General features: G+C 41.6%; 1 protein-coding gene across 2 annotated transcripts in view; it reads right to left on the bottom strand.

Annotated features, from left to right (window-relative positions):
- The window catches only part of PDZRN4 (PDZ domain containing ring finger 4), a 253,740-nt gene that overhangs the window by 166,079 nt on the left and 67,698 nt on the right, over nucleotides 1-19,963 (bottom strand). The window lies entirely within an intron of this gene.

The following is a 19,963-nucleotide window of genomic DNA, read 5'->3' as shown; positions in this document are numbered from 1 at the left end:
TTCCCAGTACAGTCCCGCTTTAAAGGTTTAGTGACATACAAGGATGTCCACCTTATAATTTGGTTAATTTATTGAGCTCTTACCATGTTGAGTATGTGTTGCATTGGGTGCCTGGATGTGTTTTATTAGGTTCTGCCACATGAGAAGTGTGTATTTCATTGGGTGTTTCCATGTGTAGACTGTGTATTTCATTGAGTTCTTTTACAAGTAGACTTTGGGGATGATTGAATAAAACTGGAGAGTGCAAAATCTGATGCAACCAGATAGCCAATCAGCTTCTTCAATTAAGATTTGACAAAAAACCTGGAAGCTGATTGGTTTATATGCAGGTCTGCACCAGATTTTGCACTCTCCAGTTTCAATAAATCAACCCCAGTGTATTTCAATAGTTGCTTTCCGCTGCATCTTTTTTGTCATGTAAATGTGGGTGGTGTTATTGGTTAGAGAACAGATCACACTTTATATAGGCATCTTGACATTGGAGTGTGAATTTCCCTTATACGTGTTGTATTTGCAAAAGTTTCTTTAGACCTCTTTTTATTCTAATAATTCAAATTGGTTCTAAACAGGTTTTCTTTTGTGGAGCGTGAGGCTGATCCCCCGTACACATGAGAGGAATTTCCGTGGTAAAAAAAACTTGGATGGTTTTTCCACTGGAATTCCGCTCAAGCTTGGCTTGCATACCCACGGTCACACAAAAGTTCTCTGAATTTTCGACCGTCAAGAACGCGGTGACGTACAACGCTACGACGAGCCAAGAAAATGAAGTTCAATGCTTCCAGGCATGCGTCAAATTGTCTCCGATCATACAAAGGAATTTTGTGCGTCGGAATTTGTACAGACGATCGGAATTTCCTATCTGAACTTTTGAGAGAACCTTCTCTCAATCTTTTGCTGGCTGGATTTCTGCCAGCAAAAGTCCAATGGAGCATACACACGGTCGGATTTTCTGACCAAAAGCTCACATCCGACTTTTGCTGGCAGAATTTCTGATCGTGTGTATGGGGCTTGAGTGTTGGATAAAATGCATATTTTCTTTATAGCTAAAGCTAAACTCCAAGCAAACAGCTAAATACATATAAGAGAACTGTTTTACCTGTCAAATGATTTGTATTTCTGCCCATCCAGGTCTGATATTTACTCAGCTCTGCCACATAGCTTGCCTGTCTGGGGAAGAGGGACTTGATTTTCCACTGCTGCAGTTTAGTAAAACTTCTATGTCTTCTCCTCAACCCCACCCTGTGACTGGACAGTGAAAGGAGGGACAGCAGACTGATAAACTCATCTCTCGGTCACTCTGCTCTCTCCTCTCTATATATCATCTCTATATGTTTCTTACACTGCGGCACAATGAATTGGCTCCTTGTGCTATTTATGACTTCTGTTTGATCTCTGCTGTATAGGGGCTGCAAGATTCAGGTGTTTACACTAAATATCTTCACTTGTTTGTGACAAAGTGATTTATCATCACAGACCGTATATATGCTATTAGAGGCCAATCTGCTCCTAGCTCACCAGCAATGGAGGTAAACAATATGGCCACCAAATTTTACCTGTACAGGACAGCTACTAAAAGAGAGACGCGCCAACCTTTCAGAGAAAATGACCAGAGGGAAGATGGTACTGCAGGGCAGTCCGGGGGAAAGATGGACTGAGAAAGTGCCATATTGGAAAATAAATAAGGAAATAAGAGGAACATCCCGCTGAATTATTTTTTTATTTGGTCAGATTCCTGTTTGTACATGCCTATAGGACAATGCAGGGAAGCTAACACTGATTCCATATAATTTCCCTGTCTGCCTTAGAGGACTTTGAACAAATTACTTTTACATTGTAAGTGCCACATGGTCTCCACAGAAATGATATGTGTGTAGTAACTAACAGTGGTAGTTACTGTATAATTTTTTCACACTGTATTTTACTTGGGGGGGGGGGGGGGGGGGTAATTTTCTTACACTACTTTGAAACAAAGTACCATAGAATCCTGGAAGACAGTCCTCCTTGCTTCCCTGGGGCTTTTTTATGAGAATATCCTCCTTATTGCCCTGCCCTGCCCCAAGGACATGTCAAGATCTTTCTATATATCTTATGGATAGGGTTGTAGTTGTCATGCATGACTACCTGCCGTGTATTATCTTGTTTGACCCTGACACTTGATCTATGCTGAGCACTGCCACTGGTCACTAATGCATTAGTGGCTGACCAGTGGCAGTTAATTAACCCCTACTGACTATCAGATTTATGAAATTTCACTTTTTTCATACAGGTATGAGGAGAAACTGGCCACCAAATTACAACGCCGGATGTAAAGAAAGAGTCAGTGCCATTTCAAAACAAGAAAATACTTAAAACAATACATATTAAATTAGGTTGATAGGAACAGAGATCACTCACACATTTTATCGTCACCATTCATCGTCATCGTTGTGACTATCTGTGCCTTCACAGGTATTCTTGCCTGCTCGGAATCCTTCCCTTTTGCTAAAAGGTATACCTCCCTTATTAAGGGCCTTTCTAAGAATGGAATATTTTATTTTCTGCTACCCCTAACAGTGGTAGTTACTGTATGCTTTTTGCCCACTTTATTTTACTTGGGGGGGGGGGGGCTCTTTTTCTTACACTACATTGAAAGAAAGTACCATAGCATCCTGGAAGCCAGTCCTCCTTGCTTTCCTGGGGCTTTTCCTATGAGCTTTTTTGAGAAAGTTCCCCTTATTCTCCTGTCCTGCCCCAAGGACATGTCAAGCTCTTTCCATATGTCTTATGGATGGGGTTGTGGAGCTGTCATGCATTAGACATGTGCATTCGTTTTCGTCCGAATGCATTTTCGTCCGAATTTCAGCTATTTTCGTTTTCGTTTTGACAAACGATAACGAAAGCACAAAATCCGAAAAACGAAAGATCCAACATAAATAAATGCTTTATTTTCGTTTTCATTGTTACAACAGTTCGATATAGAATAGGAGATTCGACATGACTCTGACGATAACAATCTGTCTATAGAACCTGTGGTCGAATGTGCTTAACCTTACCTCTATTAGTCCAAGATTATATAGAGAAAATATTCGACAGAGAAAAAAGATTTGACAGAGAGAAAAGATTCTGCAAGTTACTGTCCTAAAAAGTGTTTGGGGACCCGGGTCCTGCCCCAGGGGACATGTATCAATGCAAAAAAAAGTTTTAAAAACGGCCGTTTTTTCGGGAGCAGTGATTTTAATAATGATTAAAGTGAAACAATAAAAGTGTAATATTCCTTTAAATTTCGTAGGGGGGGGTTGTCTATAGTATGCCTGTGAAGGGGCGCATGTTTCCCGTGCTTAGAATTGTCCCTGCACAAAGTGTCATTTATGCAGGAAAAAAAGTCCTTTAAAATCACTCGCAGCTATAATGAATTGTCGGCTCCCGTAATACAGAGAACACTCATTGAAAGTCATTGATAAAAAAATAAATAAATAAATAAAAAAAAAAGCGTGGGGGTCCCCCAAATTCAATTTCCAGGCCCTTCAGGTCTGGTATGGATATTAAGGGGAACCCTGCCTCAAATTTAAGAAAAAATTTGACGTGGGGTTCCCCCTAAATATCCATAACCAGACCCTTCAGGTCTGGTATGGATATTAAGGGGAACCCCACATCAAATTTAAAAAAAATTTGACATGGGGTTCCCCCTAAAAATCCATACCAGACCCTTTATCCGAGCACGCAACCTGGCAGGCCGCAGGAAAAGAGGGGGGGACGAGAGAGCGGCCCCCCCTCCCTCCTGAACCGTACCAGGCCACATGCCCTCAACATTGGGAGGATGCTTTGGGGGTCCGTGACCCCTCAAAGCACCTTGTCCCCATGTTGATGAGGACAAGGGCCTCATCCCCACAACCCTGGCCGGTGGTTGTGGAGGTCTGCGGGCGGGGGGCTTATCAGAATCTGGAAGCCCCCTTTAACAAGGGGACCCCCAGATCCCGCCCCCCCCCCTGTTTGAAATGGTAAGGGGGTACAAAAGTACCCCTACCATTTCACAAAGAAAGTGTAAAAAATGGTTAAATAAAACAAACACACTTTTGAAAAATTCCTTTATTAAAAATAAAAAAAAGATTCCAGCGGCGGTAATCCACTCTTGCTATCCAGCGACGGACGGTCAGCTCTCCATCGATGTCTAATGTCATCCAGCGCAGCGCAGCATCCTTCTTCTGTCTCCGTGGAGGAGACACTACAGACATTCCGGCGGCTTGACGTTTCTTATATAGGGTGGGCGGGGCCACCCGTCACCTGACCCCGCCCCCCTCTGACGCAAGGGGAAACCCGGGGTTCCCTGTGACGTAGGGGTGACCCGCACCCCTCTGATGTAACACAGGCAGGTTTCCGTTACATCAGAGGGGGGCGGGGTCACCCATACGTCACGGGGAACCCCGGGTTTCCCCTTGCGTCAGAGGGGGGCGGGGTCAGGTGACGGGTGGCCCCGCCCTCCGTATATAAGAAACGTCAGCGCCGGAATGCCTCCAGTGTCTCCGTGGAGGAGACAGAAGAAGGATGCTGCGCTGCGCTGGATGACATTAGACATCGATGGAGAGCTGACCGTCCGTCGCTGGATAGCAAGAGTGGATTACCGCCGCTGGAATCTTTTTTTATTTTTAATAAAGGAATTTTTAAAAAGTGTGTTTGTTTTATTTAAACATTTTTTACACTTTCTTTGTGAAATGGTAGGGGTACTTTTGTACCCCCTTACCATTTCAAACAGGGGGGGGGGGCGGGATCTGGGGGTCCCCTTGTTAAAGGGGGCTTCCAGATTCTGATAAGCCCCCCGCCCGCAGACCTCCACAACCACCGGCCAGGGTTGTGGGGATGAGGCCCTTGTCCTCATCAACATGGGGACAAGGTGCTTTGAGGGGTCACGGACCCCCAAAGCATCCTCCCAATGTTGAGGGCATGTGGCCTGGTACGGTTCAGGAGGGAGGGGGGGCCGCTTTCTCGTCCCCCCCTCTTTTCCTGCGGCCTGCCAGGTTGCGTGCTCGGATAAAGGGTCTGGTATGGATTTTTAGGGGGAACCCCACGTCAATTTTTTCTTAAATTTGAGGCAGGGTTCTCCTTAATATCCATACCAGACCTGAAGGGCCTGGTAATTGAATTTGGGGGACCCCCACGCTTTTTTTTTTATTTATTTATTTATTTATTTTTTTATCAATGACTTTCAATGAGTGTTCTCTGTATTACGGGAGCCGACAATTCATTATAGCTGCGAGTGATTTTAAAGGACTTTTTTTCCTGCATAAATGACACTTTGTGCAGGGACAATTCTAAGCACGGGAAACATGCGCCCCTTCACAGGCATACTATAGACAACCCCCCCCTACGAAATTTAAAGGAATATTACACTTTTATTGTTTCACTTTAATCATTATTAAAATCACTGCTCCCGAAAAAACGGCCGTTTTTAAAACTTTTTTTTGCATTGATACATGTCCCCTGGGGCAGGACCCGGGTCCCCAAACACTTTTTAGGACAGTAACTTGCAAATTAGCCTTTAAAATTAGCACTTTAGATTTTGAACGTTGGAGTCCCATAGACTTTAATAGGGTTCTAAAGTATGCTATATAGTTAGCTCCGTCGAATCTTCTTTATACATTCGACAGACACCATAAGCCTTCCAAGACAGATTCGACCGTAATTCATGTGGATTTTCGGACGAATGCAATTTTTGAACGAAAAACGAAATAAATAAAAACGAATTTCGGGAGTAACTAAATAAATTAAGTTTTCAGACGAAAACGAAATTCCGAAACGAAATATTTTACTCTGCACATGTCTATCATGCATGATTACCTGTCGTGTATTATTTTGTTTGACTCCTCTGACACTTGATCTATGCTGAGCACTGCAACTGGTCACTAATGCATTAGTGGCTGACCAGTGGCAGTTAATTAACCCTGACACTGGTGCCACTTATGCAGCACAAAGTGGTTAATTGACTGCCACTAGTCACGAATTCATCAGTGACCAGTGGCAGTACATTAACCCCCTCATGCCGCATATTACAGAAATTAAAAATAGGTAGCAGTGGTAATTAACCTCCCCTCAACCTCCTCCCCTCCCCCAATTGGACCCAGACAGTTATGAATCTGCAGATGGCTGCATCCCACATGGCATTTGGCAATGGCAATCATTCATTATCAGCTTAGCTTTGTGGTTTGCTTACTTGTGCAATACACACTTTGTTGCTGAACTTGCTGGTTCCTGCTCGGCGACTCCTCTACTTTGCAGCTTTGGCAGCAGCTCTCTCCAGCCATGAGTGATGTGACACCACCGGGACGGGACTACAAAGCGCCCTCATAGGGGGAGTGAAGGGGCAGTACTTACAGGTTTGGCTGGTTCAGACTGTGTAGGCTTGTGCTGGGTGCAGGAGCGCACTCGGCACATTACAGCAGTAAGGTACAGATGACTACAGTACAGCTAGTGGCGCCAGCTAGTGTGTACTGTGAAGCACACTGCTGGTACTACACCTGTGTCCCTCCCCCTGCGTCCAGTAAATTTTACCATCCAGGGCATCCGCCCCTTCCACCCCTGCCTTGTACCGGCCCTGTCTGATGGATAAAATGAGCTGACTGGGAAGACACTTTCTTTAGAGTTGAGTATCTTAATCCTTTCTAGGGGAGCTGATTTCCATATGAGTTTTGAATGTTTTTTTTGTGAGCTCACAAGTCTGCACTGCGGCCCTATACAATTGCACAAAAATGAAAACTTTCTCAAGGTCTTAGTAGCAACATACATAAGACAGTTCACACTGAAAAAAGCAACAGGTGTCCTGTCCCTTTAAAGTGAATTTCTATGTCACATCTGCTGATGCTGCAATGCCAGTACTGTGATTTCATCTTTAATCGTTTAATTGTTGATCTATTTTGCCCTAATCAATGTTATTTTAGTGAAATGTCACTGCTGAATAAAGTTGTTTCTTACTTACAATTTTCTGTCTCACTGTCTCAAGGGAATTCAAGGATGTTGTCTGATTTGGGTAGGAGCTGTACCCACATACTTATCAAAGCTAATACCTATCACAGGCTACATGAGTACGTTATACTCATTTATTATTAAACAAGAACATTGGGATATTACAGCAATGGATCACAAACGAATAGGCATTTATAACAACAAGGCAAACATTGTGACCAGTCCTTTTACAAGTGCATTATGTGTTTGCATAATCTATACATAGCTACAATTAGTTACAATAAATATACACAGATCATCTCTCAGGTTTACAGAGAATGATCCGAAAAAGAGAAAACATCCAGTGAGCAGCAGTTGTGTGGACAAAAATGCTTTGTTGATGTCAGAGGTCAGCAGAGAATGGGCAGACTGTTTGAGATGATAGAAAGGGAACGTTAACTCAAATAATTACAACCAAGGTATGCAGAATACCATCTCTGAATGAACATCACATCAAACCTTGAAGCAGATGGGCTACACCAGCAGAAGATCACACCGGGTGCCACTCCTGTCAGCTAAGAACATGAAACTGAGGCTACAATTCACACAGGATCACCAAAAGTGGAAATAGATTGGAAAAATATTGCCTGGTCTGATGAGTCTTGATTTCAGCTGTGACGTGCAGATGGTAGGGTAAGCATTTGGTGAGAACAACATGAAAGCATGGATCCATCCTGCCTTGTATTAATGGTCCAGACTGGTGGTGGTGGTGTAATGGTGGTAGGAATATTTTCTTTGCACACTTTGAGCCCCTTAGTACCAATTGAGCATCGTTTAAACGCCACTGCCTAAATAAGTATTGTTGCTGACCATGTCCATCCCTTTGACTACATCTTCTGATCTCTACTTCCAGCAGGATAATTCACCATGTCACAAAGATCAAATCATCTCAACACTGGTTTCTTGAACATGACAATGAGTTCACTGTACTTCAATGACATCCACAGTCACCAGATCTCAATCCAATAGAGCACCTTTGGGAAGTGGTGAAACTGGAGATTCACATCATGGATGTGCAGCTGACAAATGTGCAGCAACTGTGTGATGCTACCATGTCAATATGGAACTAAATCTCCGAGCAATTTTTCCAACACCTTGCTGAATCTATACCAGAAAGAATTAAGGCAGTTGTGAAGGCAAAAGGGGGTTCAATCAGGTACTAGCAAGGTGTACCTAATAAAGTGGCCGGTAGGTGTGTATGTATATATATATATATATATATATATATATATATATATATATATATATATATATATGTGTGTGTGTGTGTGTGTGTGTGTGTTTTGGAACACAGCCAACACGATTGTTATAAAACAGTTCACAATAATATACCCATTTTTTCAATAATTTTAAAATGTGGTACCTACTTGCCATCATGCTTTCAAATTACTTTCCATCTACATTTTTAGCGCATAGAACACAATAAAATGAAACAAATAAATTTAGGCTTTTCAGTAAGCTATGTTCAGCGATGTTCAATAGCTAGAATGTATTCTTTAAAATAAATAAATAAAAACAATGGCATAACAAAGAGAAAACTCTAATGAATGGAATTACGAGTGGGCTATATTTGTTTTCAGCCTTTTCCATTTACTGTAATTCACTCAGCTGGCAAGTTAACAGACATGTGACAAGGTTTCCAGTAGTCAATTTCACCTAGTGCACATCTAGACTCTAATGACCACAATGAAGCATTCTTTGTGTGAGAGCCTGTTCATTTATTTTCATTGCAGACAGTGCCTTCAGAGACCAGTGCTGCAATCACAGCTACTTACTATTTCATTGCCAGCCAAATTTATGGCCAGATTGAAAAATGAATGCATGCAGTGTGATGCAGGATGCTATTGTCTGAAGTAACCTTATGGAATCATTAGATTTGCATTAATCTTTAATCTGCAATTAAACAATCACTTCCATGTAAAAGATAGCTCCAAACATCTCCTCAAAAAGCACTAAACAATGTACTGTAAGAGGCGTGGGAAGGGCTTCTGGTAATTGCGTTACAATTCATCACTGGACACCAGATTAATGAAGGGTAATTTAGGAAAAGAAAAGCTCCCTTGCTGAGGAAAGAGGTTGCTGTTACTAGGATGTTACACAACTAAGAAACTATAATCTTTTAAATTGATGGGATCATTAATATAATAAGTTGCTGTTTGAAAAATCTTTTCTTCAGTCTTAAAACTGGGAACATTACCAGTAGACTACACATGGCATGTATTGTGATTTTGCATACATCCTATTTAGGGTACTGTGTGTGTAAATTCTATTGTTTTTTTTATTTCATTTTTTTGGTTGCCTCTGCTCTGTCATTGGATCAGAACCCACTGAAACACAAAAACTTTTTTACAGTAAACAGTAGCTAAAGGTGAAGATAATACAAAAGGCAGAGAAGGATACAGATGGAAAGCATGGTGGTGTACACAGAAGGCACAGAGGGCAGCACAGTGGTGTAGTGGATAGCACTTTCACCTAGCAGCAAAAAGGGTAGCTTGTTCAAATCCAAACCACAACACCATCTGCCTGGAGTTTGCATGTTCTCCTGATGTGAATGTACACTGTGTAGTAAAGTGCTTGCGCAAGTAAAGCACTGCGTAAATTGATGGCGTTATTTAAGTACTTGAAATAAATAAAATAGTAAAATGTAAAGATGACACCATATTCTAATGCCGCGTAAATGTGACCGGACTTTTTGGCGGACTGGAATCCATCAGACAATTCAATTGTGTGTGGGCTCCAGCGGACTTTTTCTTCCCAAAAGTCCCACGGACCTAGAAATAAAACTTGCTTCAAATCTTTCCAACGGACTCGAGTCAGGTCAAAAAATCCGGTCGTCTGTGTGCTAGTCCGACGGACTACCGATGCTAGGGCAGCTATTGGTTACTGGCTATGAACTTCCTTATTCTACGTCATCACGTTCGAATCCATCTGACTTTTGGAGTGATCGTGTTTGACCAAGTCTGTTCATTTGAAAGTCTGGCGGGCCTCAGCTGCAAAGTTCATCGGATTGTCCGCCGGACCAAGTCCGTTGAAAAGTCCAGTTGTGTGTACGCAGCATAAGGCAACCAGTAGGTTGAACAACAGAAACTGACCCGATTCCCCCATCCACAGACTCAATGTGGATGGGGGACTCACAGACTCAATGTGGATGTATTCTGACAGTGGGGGAGACCAGGGCTGGGAGAAGGGGTGGACAGAAGGGGAACTTGACCTGGGCTCTGCCTCAATCTGTGGTGAGGTGGGTTTACTGGGAGCTTTGATCACTGCTCCTGCCTCAATGACAGAGGTGACTGTACCTCATATTTACGGCTCATATTAACTCTTCCCTTCCATCCAACTCTGTCTTATCTCTGCTATCAAACACTCCCTCCTCCAGCAAGCTACTCAACTTGCTCACCTTCCAAGGACAGCTCACCTTCTTCCTTGTTACTCTCACTTGGTCCTACTCATTTTAGATTCACCCCGTCTACACTTTTCTCTTTACCTTTCCTGCATGATAAATCCCATAAAGGTGGGGCGGAGGTTGCCATCATTGCCCTGGGCACTGGATGACCTTATCTGGGCACTGGGGGGGAATTGCCCACCGTTAGAATCCACTGATCAGTGTTGCAAGCCATAGCCTGCATCGATGATCAAGCAGGGAAAATCAGACAGAGCAGTTGTACAGAATTTGATCGCTTAATCAACTTTTGTATAACCTCCCTACCCATACTTGGATTGGAATTTGGCCAGTTCCTGCTTAACCAGGCAAATTTCGATCCATGTATGGCAGGCTTTGGATAGGTAAGAACTGCAAGTACTCTGCTAGGCAGTATAAATAAAGAATTATAAAAAAAAAATAAGTAAAAGTAGCCATAAACCTGTCAATGTTGACAATAAATGTGCAAACATTTTGTTATAAGTGGATTATTGTATATTTAATACTGGGAAAAAAAAAGTACCACTTTCAAATGTTTTTCAAGTCAAATGCAAATCATGGTGCTATTCTCAGAGATAATTTAGGACAGTACTAAATTAGCAAAGTACTGTAGGTCTATAATGAATTGCATGCCCACCCACATACACTGCAAAATGGACATCATACTGCTATAATGTAAGTGGATTGTGCATTTAGCGGGTGTTTTCCCTGTATAAATCCCCCTTCCATTCCAGTGAATTGTACTAAATTGTACCTCAGGGGAAAAAACATGTCTCCCTGTTTTCATTCCTTAAAAAATGCTGTACAGCAAAAAAGAAAATCTCGATTGATCTAGCAAAAATGTTAAATGTGCACCTAACTCCCTACTGAGAACACAGTGCCTTTTCTGTATTGAAATCTCAAACATCATTGTTGACCTTTCCTGCTGGACTACACAATGGGGGTTATTTACTAAAGGAAAATCCACTTTGCACTGCAAGTGCACTTGGAAGTAAAGTCGCTGTAGATCCGAGGGAGACATGCAAGGCAAATAAAAAACAGCATTTTTGCTTGCACATGATTGGATGATAAAATCAGCAGAGCTTCCACTCATTTCAGATCTACTCCTTAGATTTAGAGCGACTGCACTTCTAAGTGCACTTTCAGTGCAAAGTGGATTTGCCGTTCGTAAATAGCACTCAATGTCACCTATCCCAACTCCAATGCTTCTGGGAGAAGAATTTTGCAAGCCTGGTGATGATGCCACAAACTCACAAGGAATAAAAAAAAGCTGCTTCTCGCTAGAGGAAATACAATGTATATGCTCTGACATACGCCCAAGAGGGAGAGAAAGAATTGGGGATAATTTGGGGAAATGCCTGATCATACACTTTTAGCTCAGGATTAGAAACACTACTAGCTTTTCACAGCTTCATCTGCTTATATATGAAGGAAACAGTATTCCAGTTCCGCACACACTATTCATTGCAATTCACCCATTGAAAATGGTACAGACCCTTACTGCTGATATACAGTGACTAAAGATATACAGAGTTAATATCACAATACAAGAATGAATAATTTAATAGGAGAATTACATGTCAATTTATTTTTACATCTAATTGTTTACCCTCCATAAAAACCTTATATTAGGCAAAAAAATACATTTTTGTCATTTTATGTAGGCATAATAAGTTATATGTTTAATCTTATATGTCAGTGATATACTTTTCTTTTGACTGTAAGGTTGGCAATGTGATAAAATCCCATATTCAGATTAATGCTTTTATAAGTGCTCTCCAAGGGCCTATAGACATGGCCTTATGGTGGCTAATTAGAAATGTAAAAACTGCACACTGGGTTACTTGTATAGTGCTCCCTTGTGTCCAGTTTCTTGAAAACAGTCATGTAGCTTGTTACAGCATATCTTAAAATCCTATTTCTTTACAATTTGCATATCTTTTGATATGCCTAAATATAATAGTCTCCTGACAGGCACAATCTGGCAGCACAGGTCTTTAGTACTCATACCCTAAAGAAGGTGTAGCAGAGAATAACCTTGGTTTTACATGTGACCAAAAAATATATTATTTCCACCAAAACACTCCTGCTATCACTGTTCTTCTTTAACATATTCAGTAGTTGTGATCTTTTAACTTATGAATGTGACTAATAATGAATAGGCTATTATGATTAAAAATTAGAACAGTATGTGATGCTTAGAGCAGCCAACTCTTTGTCAAACCTTCACCAGAAAAAAAAGCTAGAATCTGATTGATTGCTATGGTGGAAACCCAGCAATTTTTATTTAAAAAATAACGAAAATGAGTGTTATAGGCATTTTCTATGCCATAATAGATTATACCCCCAGAAAAGTAATTAACCCAGACATTAGAAGAACAAGGGATAACTCATGACAACAGCATTGTACTGGAAAATGGGAAAGACTATAATTACCCTGGAAATCTTGAGAATGTCCATAAAATAAGAGCAGAAACCAAAGGCATGAAATTAAATGAATTGTTCTGTTTTGGGGGTTATACAATAATATCATATTTTCTGCTTGTACAAACCTTACTAAAATGTTTATGAAAAATGGTTATGTGATAAGATTGAAATCAATTAAATGGTACTGTGATAAATTAAAGGTCAGGCTTCCATTGTTAATGCCAACTCATTTTTAAAGACTTTAATAGCCAGGGCAAGAGGAATTTGCTGCCATATGTTGCAAAGTCATTGTGGGATGACAATGCAGATGTCAAAGGAGGTGTCTTTAGCACCATCTTTTGGTAATTACACATATAATCAGGCAGAATGTAGATTAATTTTAACGCCTCATTACCCTTTCACTCTGTTTCATGACTGTTCATGAGAGTTTAACATGGCAATGGCTGGAGTGCTTTTTTTCAGAGCGGGGATAGCTGACAAAAATAAGGACTGGCTAGACGACCAAAGTACGAAGCACGAAGAGGCCAAACGCAGCACTGCCGGGTGCTTTTTGTTAAAACATGTGCCACTAAAACAGAATAGGGTTGTCAGTTATAACTGGCCATTAATTCTCATTTAAAACAATTTGACAGTGCTGGAAATAGACAATCAATTGAAAAAAATAATAGTGACAAACTGTAAATAATACTACAACAAAAATAACACAAAATAAGTAAAGGTGTAAGCGAATCAACCTTGTGCAACCTGCTGGGAGATTGCTTCTCTCCAATTAGAGGGCCTGTTTCCAGCTCAGGCAGATGCTTAATTGGAGGCTCAGACTGCAAGGCAGGTTCCTCTGCCATGATGATTAACAGGTAGTTTGAAGCCATTAAAGTGCTGTATTTGTCAATTTCTTTTTGTACAACATGGTCATAACACAGTGACAGCTTACCATAACAATACAGCAGATGTTCAGAACATAGGAAATAGAAGATGAAAGATACATGCAGGAGATGGGATTCTTAAACACAAACACTGATATTAGTTTAAAAATTGATTTTCTCAGTGTTCCCCAGTGTTAGCAATAAGCAGCAACGATCCTGTTAAAACATATGGACTGGGGCAGCAATAAAGCGGGCTTGACATTGGGAGAGGAACAAATGGCCCTGACAGTAGGTGAACAATGCACATCTGTTTAAGATCTTTCCCAAATTATACAAGGTCTCATTTTCACTTTTATTAAAAAGCTCTAAAAAAATCTAAGCAAACTGTTTTGGAAAAGTTAACAGCATCGTAAAGTTAAGACCTTTATTTTCAAGATCAACTTAATAATGATCCAGGGAAAGTTATATATATATATATATATTTTGAGCCTGATGATTTACTACATACTATATATTAGAGCTGCACGATTAATCGTTACAAAATCGTGATCTCGATTCAACCTCCCCATCTTAACACAACATTTCCTCTATTTAGTGCAAAAAAAACCCCAAAAAACAGGCAGCCTGCAAAGTTTCACAACATTCCTCAGTGCTGAGATAATTATAAACAATGTAACGTTTGGTTCTTTTAGATCAAAGGGAAGAACTTCGGTCTGTAAATGAGGTCAGTTTAACCACTTAAAGACTAAAACTTTTTCTGACACTTGTTTTTTTCTTTTTTTTTCTTTTTTTTAGCAGAGACGCTAGAGAATAAAATGGCGGTTGTTGCAATATTTTATGTCACATGGTATTAATTAATTTAAAAAAACTAAACAGTAAAGTTTGCCCATTTTTTTTTTATAATGTGAAAGCTGATGTGATGCTGCAAGAATCATGAGAGAATCAAGGTCTTTAGTCTAAGTAAAAAAAATGGTGATTCTCATTTTAGCCAGAATCATGCAGCTCTACTATATATGTTTATTCATTTTAGAGTCTTTTTATATTGCACACATATGAAAAATATCATCCAGTTACCTTTTCTGGATCAGCCATTGTCAACCAACTTTACACATTCAATTGAGTCCTTGGCACCCTCGTGACTATGTGCAATGATGCACCCTTCCCCTTTCTCTTTAGTACTGAATGGATATATTTCTGCATGCTATACCTATTATGAGAAAAATATATACTTTGTATAAATATATTTATTATTGTTAGGTGAAGGGCTACCCTTCTGGGCTCCTCCAACAGCTATAGCACTCCTGGTGTGTTGCCTCTAATTGCTGGGTGGACCTGGGTGTAACCATTTGGACTAAATGCTCTGTGCCTCCTATTGTTTGTATGTGAGTATTATATTTGACTATTTCATGTTGGAAATTGTATGTTTACATTTTGTCTGTTATACATGACTCTATTCCTCTCCCCAATATCTTTAGGACCTCCTGCAGAATCTGATAACTGGCAAAACGCGTAGAGATCAGAAACCAAGATCAATATACTCCATATAACAGCTGGTTACATCTGTGTTTACTGATGTTCATAATCACTTTATTTGGATAAATATATGTGATGTACATGGGCTGGATTTTGATCTGTAGCTAAGTCATAGTCCCACAGGGGATTACATGTCATACACGTTATTAATATTTTATACCATTTAATGGAAATATGTTGTGAATAAACGTTTGTAATTTTATACTAACATTTTGTGTATTTTGTGCTTTACATATACATTGTACATTGACCCTCAAGGAACTTACACTCTAAGGTCCCTAACTCACATTCATACACATACTAGGGCCAATTTAGACCGGATTCAATTAACCTACCAGCATGTCTTTTAGTGTGGGAGGAAACCGGAGTACCCAGAGGAAACCCAAACAGACACAGGGAGAAACTCCAGGCAGCTAGTGTTGTGGTTGGGATTCGAACTAGCGACACTTTTTCTGCTAGGCGAAAGTGCAAACCTACACCACTGTGCCGCCCATAATTAGCAGGGTTACCAGGATCCTTGTTTCCTCATTAGCTCTAAATCTAAACCTACAAAAATGTACTACCCATTTCTGATCAACTAATTATATAGTTCACAGAAGACAGAAATAATTCTTAATCTAGTTCCAATAGATCATTTAACACACATTTAGAAATAAGTAGTCTAAGTAATGGTAGAGCAGCTGAGATGTTTCCAAGACAGTGTTTGCCATTTATTGGTGGATTTTTCATGTTGACTTATTTCTTTACAGAAAAGCCAGAAAACCCTGTTATGTGTTGCATCTAGCATGTGGATCCAAAAGTAAGCAATAACAGAAAGCCTAAAAAGAATTTAAAGGTCAGTATAAATTAATCGTACTCATGTTAAGCTCCACACAGACCAATATGTCTCTGTGAGTCACCAAAGAAATGAACAGAAATTAGTCATACAGCTTTGCACATTTGAAAACTGGTTGTCAGGTGGAATAGATAAAGGATAAAGGTCTTATTCTCCCCAACTTTTTTCACTTATTCTACCATTTTCCCTGTCCTATTCAATATTACTTACCCAATGTCAGAACACAATACCATCTAATACATTTATCTTTATCCAAGAAATCCCACACTACTAAACTCTTATCCAATACCACATACCCTCTTCTTAGATGCATAGGCACAATTGCTGAAGAAAGGAGCCTTTTTATGAAGTACTTACTTAATTTTCACTCTCATACAGAAGCTGTATAATGTGAAAAATGCCATTCGGGACTTATTTTTCACTTGTTAGATAAGTATTAAGATTTTTTCAGTGTTTAGGTCATTCTTTATATGATGTGTATTTAGTATTTACTTAATTATTCCCAACTTTGTTTCTAAAAAAAAGCTATAATTTTGAAGCGGGTCAGTCAATGGATAGGGATGTTGGTTTTTCCCAATTTAGTACAGTGCACTACAACATAAAGATCCACAACCTACCATGAAGCTGAAGAACAATACTTATCCCATCATAGTGTATTAAAAAAAGTAAATGATCTTACCACTAATATCAAGCATTTTTAGCTTACAAAATGTAACTCTGTTATAAGAAAAAAAAAAAAAAACAGCAAATCCAGAATCTACAGACGTAGCTATGCAAATGCAGATTTCCTGAAAGTTGATGCCTTCTAAAGCCTATATGTGACTTACCCCTCCACCTGACAATGACTGGACCTAGTTATAGGTCACTTGAGCCTTAAGCCCTGCTTAACATTGGTACGATTTGATATGCTATTTGTCAAATTGGCGGCAATTGCCGGAAATGGCACCACCCTAATCGGTGCAACGTTGCATTTGCGACGCCACACCGATTTAAAGAAGTAGTTTCTGTACTGCTTTTTGTGATTTCGGCTTATGATTTACATTGACATCTGTGCAGAAACCTGCACAGATGTCTCTGAAATCGTGGCCAAAATCGGGACTGACATACGGGAGTGAAACGGCTTCATTCCCGCAGCTCAGTATGAACCTGGGCTAAATGCTGTAATATACAGGATGGAATTATACCTTCTTTCTCCTGGAAGTTAGGGTATTTTTTGAGTTCTGGTAGTGTTGGCACAGAGCTTTAACTTACAAAAGAAGTTCTAGCAACCAATGGAGCCTCTTTTTGGCACTAAAATTTCACAATCCAATTTTTGGTGCCAGGACTTATACATCATGTGTTAATCCTTCAATTTACATTGTTTTAAAGAGTGAGTTGTTGTCAAATCTCTGGAGTAGAGATGTTACAATTATGTTAAATATGGGTTACAGGTAGTGTTAAAAATCCCACACCTATTTAGGAAAATGTTTGCAATTAGAACAGAACATTTTCATAGACTTTCACACCTCCCTACCTGTTCTTGGGCATTCACCATCTGCCTTGACACATTCAACAGTGACTGGATAATTGATGCCGCGTACACACAGGCGGACTGTATGGCCTACTTAGTCCGCCGAAACACATTTCAGCGGACAGTCCGCTCGTGTGTGGGCTTCAGCGGACTTTTTGAGCGTGCAGTCCGGCGTACTAAGTGTTTCGGATTTTTCGAAATACTGTCCGTCGTACTCGCATTTCGGCGGACAATCCGCCCGTGTGTATGCCAGTCCGCCGTACTTTTGAAATGAGCAGACTTTTCCCGCCCGGAGAAAAGTCCACTCATTTCGAGCGGGTATCCAGGTAGGCGGGGCCCGCGAAGGAGACGTCGCTGGCCCCTGGTATGGATTTAAAGGGGAACCCCAACGCCGAAAAAAATCGGCGTGGAGGTCCCCCCCAAGTCCACAACAGACCCTTGTCCGAGCACGCTACCTGGCCGGGCCAGGAAAGGGGGGCGAGCGAGCGCCCCCCTTCCTGAGCCGTACCAGGCCGCGTGCCCTCAACATGGGGGGGTGCCTTGGTTGTTGGGGTCTGCGGGCGGGGGGCTTATCGGAATCCGGGAGCCCCCTTTAATAAGGGGGCCCCCGGATACCGGCCCCCCACCCTATGTGAATGAGTATGAGGTACAATGTACCCCTACCCATTCACCTGTAAAATAAAAGTACAAAAAAAAACACAACACACGAGATAAAATACTTTATTGCACAGCTCCGGGGGTCTTCCGTCTTCGGGGGTCTTCTCGCCGGACTCCTCCGCTATCTTCTTGTAGCTCTTTTGCTAGCGGAGGAGTCTGCCTTTCTTCCTCGCCGCCGGCCTCTTCTCCCGACTTCGGGGGTCTTGTCCCCCTCTTCGGTTCTTCTGCCGGGCCACCGCGCCTTCTTATAGCTCGTTTACAGGCGGTGGCCCGGTCTTCTGTCGCCGCCGCCTTCCGTTCTTCTTCTTCTTCTTCTTCTTCTTCTTCTCCAGGAGATGTTGCCTTGACGATCTCTCCGGCCGGAATGCCAGGGACGCACTGCGCGGCCACTTATATAGGGACAAGGGGCGGTGTCACATGGCTTTATGTCACATGGGTTGGTCACATGGGTTGATGTACTTTTTTTTTACAGGTGAATGGGTAGGGGTACATTGTACCCCATACTCATTCACATAGGGTGGGGGGCCGGTATCCGGGGGCCCCCTTATTAAAGGGGGCTCCCGGATTCCGATAAGCCCCCCGCCCGCAGACCCCGACAACCAACGGCCAGGGTTGTCGGGAAGAGGCCCTTGTCCTCATCAACATGGGGACAAGGTCCTTTGCCTTTCCCCAAGGCACCCCCCCATGTTGAGGGCACGCGGCCTGGTACGGTTTAGGAGGGGGGGGGGGGGCGCTCGCTCGCCCCCCTTTCCTGGCCGGCCGGGTAGCGTGCTCGGACAAGGGTCTGTTGTGGACTTGGGGGGGACCCCCACGCTGATTTTTTTCGGCGTTGGGGTTCCCCTTTAAGTCCATACCAGGCGGCGGGGTCAGCAACGTCTCCTTCGCGGGCCCCGCCTACCTGGAGACGCGCTCGAAATGAGCGGACTTTCCTCCGCGTGTGTGGGCGAGTCCGTTCATTTCAAAAGTAGGGCGGATAGTATGGCGGACTTAGTACGCCGTATTAGTCCGCTCAAAAAGTGGTGTGTGTGGTCAAGTCCGTTCATTCGAAAGTATGACGGACTGTCCGTCGGATTGTATGACGGACTAAGTAGGCCATACAGTCCGCCCGTGTGTACGCGGCTTGAGATTGCATTACCTATGTGGCTGTAAATGCTGGGGTATATTGACATAACTCGGACTGAAGAAGCAGATTATTTAAGCCGTAACAAGTCTTCAAGATTAGAGATCAAGTCCAGTTAAATGTTTGTAACTACTGCTAGCTTAGAATTACCACTGTGTGTCCTTTGGTCCACTGCCTTCTGGCTTGCTTAGCTACATCAATATGGATAAGAATATCATTTCTAGTACTGAAGAAAGAGCACACATACATCATTTACTGTTTATATGCAAAAAGTACTCGTTTTTTTAACTTCAGGAAAGCTTAATAGAGCTTTGAGGATGTATGGATCAGGAGTGTACTCTGCTGCATTATACGCTGGCCAAAAAATAAGGAGCTGCTCTTTACTTGGCATTTCTGTTATACAAGTAAATTGCAATTGATTGTTTTACTATTTATTACAGGCACTTATATAGCGCCGTCAATTTACACAACGCTTTACATATATATTACACATTCACATCGGTCCCTCACATTCATACATACACATATTAGGGCCAATTTAGACAGAAGTCAATAAGCCTACCAACATGTCTTTGGGGAGTGGGAGAAACCACAGGGAGAACATGCAAACTCCAGGCAGGTAGTGCCG

The sequence above is a fragment of the Lithobates pipiens genome, unplaced genomic scaffold (assembly GCF_037356315.1).
Source record: "Lithobates pipiens isolate NorthernLeopardFrog02 unplaced genomic scaffold, aLitPip1_a1.2 Scaffold_8, whole genome shotgun sequence".
In the NCBI taxonomy this organism is placed as follows: domain Eukaryota; kingdom Metazoa; phylum Chordata; class Amphibia; order Anura; family Ranidae; genus Lithobates; species Lithobates pipiens.
The sequence above is the reverse complement of the archived record's forward strand: the minus strand, read 5'-3'. Positions and strand labels throughout refer to the sequence as shown.